Here is an 8,560-nt window from a genome sequence, read left to right as displayed (position 1 = left end):
CCTTGTAGGCGTATGGATATTATCCTATCACTGATGACGTTGTACTTCAGGGTAGATATTCAAATGTTCTTTTTGATGAGGAATGCAATACCATTCTTCTTCAAGTTGTCATTCCCCGCATAGTAGACCATATGATTATCCGATTCAAAATGGACAATACCAGTCCATTTCAGCTCACTAATGCCTAGGATATCAATGTTTATGCTTTCTATTTCATTTCTGATGATTTTCAATTTTCCTAGATTCATACTTCATACCTTCCATGTTCTGATTTTTAATGGATGTTTGCAGATGTTCTCATTTTGAGTCGCACCGCATCAGCAAACTTAAGTCCCAAAAGCTTGACTCCATCCAAGTCATTAAGGTTGACTCTACTTTGAGGAGGCAGCTCTTCCCCAGTTGTCTTTTGAGTGCCTTCCAACCTAGGGGGCTTATCTTATGGCACTATATCAGACAATGTTCCACTGCTATTCATAAGGTTTTCAGTGGCTAATTGTTTTCAGAAGTAGACTTCTGGGCCCTTCTTCCTAGTCTGTCCTATCTGGAAGCTCAGCTGAAACTTGTCCACCATGGGTGACCTGGCTGGTATCTGAATACTGGTGGCATAGTTTCCAGCATCACAGCAACACACAAGCCCTCACATTACAACAAACTGACAGACATGTAGGGGCATTAGCCATTAGGGAAATGCAAATGAAAACTACAGTGAGATACCATCTCATCCCGACACTACTGGCACTATTAAAAAAAAAAAAAAAAAAAAAAAAAACAGAAAATAACAAATGTTGGAGAGGTTGTGGGGAGATTGGAACTCTCTGTATTGCTGATGGGAATGTAAAATAGTACAGCCACTAAGGAAAATGACATGGCGCTTCCTTAAAAAGCTAGAAATAGAAATACCATATATGATCATTAAGGTTGTGTGTCAACTTGGCTGGCCATGACTCTCAGTGGTTTGGCAGTTATGATGTAGTTTGGCAGTAGTATGATGAAGTGATTATTTCCATGATGAGATTTGATATAACGTGATCACCTCCATGATAAGATCTGCTGTGAGTAGCCAATCAGTCGGAAGGGGTTTTCCTTGGGCATGTGGCCTGCATCAAATATATAAGTGGACTTTCTGGCAAGACTCATGGGCTTTTGCTATCTCTGGATCCTGCAACTGGCTCCTGTTTCTCTGACCTCCAGTTCTTGGGACTGAGCTAGCAGTTTACCTGTGGTCTTGCCTGCTGATCTTGGGATTCGTCGATCTTCATAGCCTGTGAGCAAGAGCCCTGCTGTATGACCTGCCAACTTTTTAATTTGACTGCCCCTGTGGCTATGTGAATCAGGAGAAGCCTCCAGCCTGGCCCATGGACTGGGGATATTCCAGCCTCTACAATCATATGAGCCATTTCCTTGATATAAATCTCTCTATGTATATATTGATACACTTTACTGGTTTTGCTTCCCTAGAGAACCTAGCCTAAGACACCACATAATACAGCAATCCCACCCCTAGGAATATATGCTAGAGAAATAAGAGCCGTCACATCAATAGACATATGCACAATCATGTTCATTGCAACATTATTCACAATAGCAAAAAGATGGAAACAACCTAAGTGACCATCAACAGATGAAAGGATAGACAAATTTTGGTACAGTGGAATACTCTGCAACAATAAAGGACAATGATGAATCCAGGAAACATCTCACAACATGGAAGAATCTGGAGGGCATTATGCTGAGTGAAATAAGTCAATTACAAAAGGACAAATATTGTATGAGACCCCTGTATAAAAACTCAAGAAGAGGCTTACACACAGAAAAGAAAAAAACAAAACAATCTTTGACAGTTATAAGGGAGGGGACAGGCATCGAGGAGAAATCACTAACTAGATAGAAAACAAGTGTTAACTTTGGTGAAGGGAAAGACAACACACAATATAGGGCAAGTCAGCACAACTTGACCAAGGCATAGTCATAGAAGCTTCCTAGACACATCCAAACACCCTGAGGAACCAAGTTACTGGGGCTGAGGGCTGGGGACCATAGTCTTGGGGGACATCTAGGTCAATTGGCATAACATAATTCATAAGGAAAATATTCTACATCCTACTTTTGTGAGTAGCAATCTTGAGTTTTAAAAACTTGTGAGCAGCCATGTAAGATACATCTATTGGTCCCACCCCATCCTGAGCAAAGGAGAATGAAGAAGACAAATATAAGTCCAAAGGACTAACATACCACATGAACCACAGCCTCCATCAGCCTGAGCTCAGAAGAACTAGATGGTGTCTGGCTACCACCACCGACCATTCTGACAGGGATCACAGCATAGCTGGAGAAAAATGTAGAACAAAATTTTAATTCACAAACAAAGACTAGACTTACTGACAGAGACTGGAGGGACCCCCAAGACTATGGCCCCCAGACCCCCTGCTAACTCAGAACTGAAGCCATTCCCAAAGTCCACCTTTAAGCCAAAGATCAGACAGGCCTATAAAGCAAACAATAATACACATGAGAAATGTGCTTCGTAGTTCAATCATGTATACAAGACCAAATGGTCAACGCCTTCCCAAAAGCAAAGACAAGAAAGCAAGAAGGAACAGGAAAACTGAATGAACGGACATGGGAACACGGGGTAGAAAGGGAGAGAGTGCAGATACACTGCAGGGATTGCAACCAATGTCACAAAACAATTTGTGTATAAATTTTTGAATGAGAAACTAATTTGTGCTGTAAACCTAAAGCACAAAAACAAAAAAACCACACCTGTTGCCGTCAAGTCAATTCTGACTCATAGTGACCCTGTAGGACAGAATAGAACTGCCCCACAGAGTTTCCAAGGAGCACCTGGTGGATTCAAACTGTCACGCTTTTGGTTAGCAGCCATAGCTCTTAACCACAATTTTAAAAAAAGAATACAAAAAATGATAAAGACTGCATCCTTATATTTTCAGAGTTCAAAATTTAGTGGGGAAGACAAACATGGAAATATGCAATTACTTCACAATATGTAAGTGTTAATGTATAAATGTCCCCAATTCCTGTCCCTAATGATACAGTACAGAAGAATAACACAATTAACTCTACCAGGAAAGGTGGCAATATATCAGAGGAGGTAAAGGTTAAGATATGACTTAAAGAATGCCTAGGTATTCAATAGGCAAAGGGAAGCAGGGAGAAGTATTCCATTCAGAAGGAAGTAATCCAAATGCAATAGGTTATTGTTACTTATCTCAAAAAATTACTGCCCCTTCATGGAAGATGATTATACTACCCTATTTCATTAATATTAGACTTGACCACATGTAGTGTGAACAGAAGTAACACGCAGCACTTCTGAGGGAAGTTTTAATAGCCAGCCTGTGGTTTCCTACACTCTCTATTCCTACTGCTCTGATGACCAGAAAGTGTCTCTGGAACCCAGACTGACGGAGTGATGATGATATGAATCAGAGCATCAGCTGACCCACAGGGACATGAAACCTGAGCGCAAAAGAAACCCTTGTTTTTAACCCATTAAGATTTGTCACCACAACATAACCTCATTATCTTAGTTTGTTGGTTGTGATTTTTTTTTTTTTTTTTTTGGTGGGGTGGTGGTGGACACAATTCAATCTATAACATTCCACACTTTGGCCCCCAAAAATCCATGTCCTTGCCATATATAAAACACATTCATCCCTTTATATCATAGCAGAAGTCTTAAATCAACTCCAAGTCTAAAATCCAAAAATTTCTCTTCATCTGTGAAATCTAGAATACAAGTTATCTGCTTCCAAAGTGCAATGGTGGAACAGGCACAAGCTAGACATTTTCATTACAAATTGGAGAAATTGGAGGGAAAGAAGGGATATCAGACACCAAGCAAGTCAGTAGAAAACACTACACTAGCCCTCAAGGTTTGAAAATAGTCTTCCGTTCTCTGAGCCCATTTACGCAATGACCCTGCCCTCCCGACTTTAGGTATTGGCCACACCCTCCAAATTCTGAGTGGAGGCCCCTTGATCCTGGGCTTCAGCTCTGCCTTCCAGGCCCACTGGAATAGCAACTCTGCTCCCTCGAACTTGGGCAGCTCCACTCTCCTAGTGATCTGAGTGGTGACTCCACCCTTTAAGACCCCAGAGGTTGTGGCCCTATCCTTTGAGACTGAGGCAGCTCTGCTTCCTGTGTTCTTTGTCACATCAGCATCTACTTCCTGGTTCCATGGGCTCTCAGCCTCTCTTTTTGGCCAGAAGTCATTCAGCTCTCTTTCTCTGTGGGTCGGCAAGCCTAGCCTCACCGATAAGTGCGCGGAGGCAGCTTGCTCTGCCAGAAAGGCTCCTGCTCAAAGGCACTCAGCTCTCTCGCTCCATGGGCCAGCTCCAGCACAGTCTCCTGCTGGTCTTTTTATTCTGCTGTTGCCATTTCTCTGCTGTTGTTTCTTGCCATCTGCACCGTCTCCAGTGTAACATCTCTCCTCACTTGCTTCTAAGTCCTCACCAGAATTACCTTTGATATCCATAATTCCACCAACAGTCTCTTCAAGGCAATCTAGGCTTTAGTAAAACTAGGCACTTTAAAACTTTAAAACTCTTCCAGCCTCTATCCGTTCACAATTCAAAACTGCTTCCACAATTTAGGTATCTGTTAGAGCAGCACCCCACTCTCCTGGTACCAAATTCTGTCTTAGTTAGTTTTTTATTTTGAGGGGGGACACAATTCAATCCATAACATTCATGTCCTAGCCTATCCTGATTGATATACCATGTAAAGATGTAAGGCACCAAGACAGAAAAGAGGATCATGTTTTCAGGATCCTCTTGCTCTGTGTCTTTGTTGTATGATGGGTAGTGATGGAGTAAAATTGGAGAGGTGGGATAGAATCATATAACAAAGCATCTTTTATGACATGCTAAGAAATTGGTTCATAATCCACAGGAAATGGAGCCCCACTGAGGTTTCTAAGGAAGGAAGCGATATGAGCATACCTATTATTTATAAAAGTGTAGTTAGGAAACATATATGGATGATCTTGTAATTATCCAGACAAGAACCTACCAGGGCTAATTCAGTAAGAGGCAGTGAGGATAGGAAAAGTGGATTTCAGGGACCTCTATAGGGTTGGTATAAATTGGAATTGACTCGACAACGGGTTTGGTGTTTGGTGTTCTAGGAAGTAGGTGGCATGCTGGAAGCAAGAGCTGAGATTGAGCAAGGGTGGCATACCAAAGCATGAGAGAAAGAGGACAGCTTGATGATGTGTTAATTTTAGGCACCTTAAATTTGAAGTTCCTTCAGAATGTACGAGTGACAACATCCAGTAGGTTCTCAGAAATATGTGCTTGGAGCTCAGACAGCATAGAGATGAATCACTTAAACAGCTGAGTGTTACGGACTTTTAATCTTTTCTCAATGTGGCCACTATGAGTAAGTTTGGCCTAGCTTTAAAAAAACACAGGGATCCTCAATTTTATATGGAAAGACAAGAGATCCTGAATAGCCAAAGCAATTTTGAAGAATAAAGTAGGAGCCCTCACACTTCATGACTTCAAAACATATTACACAGCTACAGTAATAAAAACAGCCTGATACTGATTTAATGATAGACACATAGCCCAATGGGTTAGGATTGCAAATCCAGGAATAAATCCAAATATTTATGGTCAATTGATTTTTGACAAGGATGCCAAATCCATTCAATGGGGAAGGAACAGTATCTTCACCAAATGGTGCTGGCAAAACAGATTTCCACATGCAGAAAAATGAAACAAGATCCATACCTCACACCATACACAAAAACTAATTCAAAGTAGATCAAGGACCTAAATGTTAAATCTAAAACAGTAAAGTTCTTGAAAGAAAATATAGGAGCAAAGCTTTGGAACCTAATTTTTCCTGATGATAGATTATCAAACACAAGGATCAATGCATGCGCAACAGAAAACTATGATAACTGGGACTTCATAAAAGTTGAATATTTATGTTCATCAAAAGACTTTATCAAAAGAGTAAAGAAACAGGGGTGTGGCCAAGAGGGCAGTGTAATTGAATGCTTCCTATATCCCTTTTACAACAAAAACCTGGAAAAACAAGTGATTTGATTCTATATGAATATCTAGGAGCCCTGAACAAGGCAAAGTTGAGGAATTGGACTGAGTGGCGGGGGAGAGAGTGATGGTTTGGAAGAAGCGAAGAGCACCAGAGCCACAGCAGTGAAACTGCAGCTCTGTAGCCACGCTGGTCCACAGTGAAGCAGGCAAACAGCCATGCTGTGTGCATGCTCAGGAAGCAGTTTCCACATCAAGAGAGACCCGGCAGCAGAGATTCTGTTTGGACACTCAGAACCAGTGAAAAGCAGCTCCCAAGTGGCTAAGTACATGCGTGCGGCCTTTCACAGGGATTAAAAAAGAAAGAAAAGCCCATTTGGGAAAAACCTCTCTCTCTTTTACCTCCTCCTTCAGCGCTCTACACCAAGAGTCCACTGGGCCAGAAGTAGATCCTAAAAGGTACTCTGACCCATTCTCCTAGCCTTGGAGAGGGAACAAATAAGCTACTGGCTCCCGTAAGCCAGGAACACAGGGTAGGCACAGCTTCTTTGCTAGGCATAGGTATAAGGGGTCTGCAGACTCTGAGTGCCTGATACCCCTGTATAGACTTGTGGGGACCCATCTCAACAGCGTTAACCCTCACTACCACAGTACAACAGGGCAAACATCTGAAGTTTAACTTCAGCTGTTTCAGCTGTGTATTGGCAGATTTGTGACCCTTGAAACAGCCCTGCCCCTTAAGTAGGCACTTTTATCGATCTGCAATAGGGGCTTGAGGACTGGTGTCATCATCTAAACCTCCTAGTCACCTGCTACAGGAGTCCGAGAAAAAGTGGTGCCCTTGAGTCTTTACAGCCAACAGAGTGGGGTGCTCATAGTCCAGCTGCAAAACTCACTTACCTACTTAACCGAGAGAATAGGGGCACACTTTCTTTTCAGACTCTCAGGGGCAGCTGTCAGCCCCCTGCCTGGCTCAGCACATGATCCCCCACCACAGCCAGAGTCCAGTGCTTGCACCAATCACCCATGCCTCTCTAGGACTGTGGGTGACAGCCTGCATCACACACTTGTGGACCGACTGCCTGGACACCTGAGCTGAACCCATATAGGAAAATTCAACGGACTCCTGTGTGCACATACTTAGTTACAAAACTAACTACCTGGTGACAGGATGTTAGAGATACAAAGGTGTCAGTAATCAAACTAGCACACAAGAGCAGCCTATTTGGGCATATCAAAACAAAATAAAACAAGAAGCTAGGTCTCACTAAAGAAATACAAAATAAAATTATACTAAATTATTGATGGCTTGGAGACAACAGTCAATATAAAATCACATAAAGAGGCAGTCCATGATGGCTTCAGCAAGCTTCCAAAATAAAGAATCAATAAATACTCTGGAGGAAGAGAATTTCTTGGAATTACCAGGGCAGAATACAAAAGATTAATATACGGAACTCTTCTAGAAATTAGAAAGGAAATTCTACAGAATGCATAAACATCCAGGGAACATACAGACAAAGTAGTAGCGGAACTTAAAAAAAGTTATTAAAGACATAATGACAAATCTAATAGGCTGCAAGAATCCATAGAGAGATAGCAATCAGAAATGCAGAAGATTAACAATAAAATTTCAGAAGTAGACAACTCAATAGCAAGTCATAGGAGCAGAATTGAGGCAGTAGAATTTAGAATTAGTGACATTGAAGATAAAACTCTTGACGCCAATTTATTTGAAGAAAAATCAGATAAAAGAATTAAAAAGAATGAAGAAACTCTAAGAGTCATTTGGGACTCTATCAAGAGAAATAACCTACAAGTGATTGAAGTACCAGAATGGGGGGGGGATAACAGAAAACATAGAGAAAATTGTTGAAGATTTTTTTACAAAAAACTTCCCTGATATCAGGAAAGATGAGAAGATATCTATCCAAGATGCTCATCGAACCCCACATAAGGTAGATCCCAAAAGAAAGTCACCAAGACATATCATAATCAAACTTACCAAAACCAAAGATAAAGAGAGAATTTTAAGAGTGGCTAAGGATAAAAGAAAAGTCATCTACAAAGGAGAATCAATTAGAATAAGCTCAGACTACTCAGCAGAAACCACGCAGGCTAGAAGGCAATGGGATGGCATATATAAAGCCTTGAAGGAAAATAACTACCAGCCAAGAATTATTTATCCAGCAAAACTGTCTCTCAAATATGAGGGTGAAATTAGGACACTTCCAGATAAACAGAAGTTCAGGGAATTTGCAAAAACCAAACCAAAATTACAAGAAATACTAAAGGGAGTCCTACGGTTAGATAATCAATGACGCCAGATAACAATGCAAGACTAGAACACAGGAAAGAGCAACCAGATATTGACTCAGATAGGGAAATCGAAAATACATCAAAGCTAAAACATTGAAAATAGGGAAACAGATATCAATATGTAAAAAAGGACAACATTAAAACAAAAAAGAAGGACTTACTTAAAAAATGGAGACATTGATTTTTCATATGGAGGGGAAGTTAAGGTGATATAAAGT

The sequence above is a fragment of the Trichechus manatus genome, unplaced genomic scaffold (assembly GCF_000243295.1).
Source record: "Trichechus manatus latirostris isolate Lorelei unplaced genomic scaffold, TriManLat1.0 scaffold00114, whole genome shotgun sequence".
Classification (NCBI taxonomy): Eukaryota; Metazoa; Chordata; class Mammalia; order Sirenia; family Trichechidae; genus Trichechus; species Trichechus manatus.
This window is presented reverse-complemented; position numbering follows the sequence as displayed.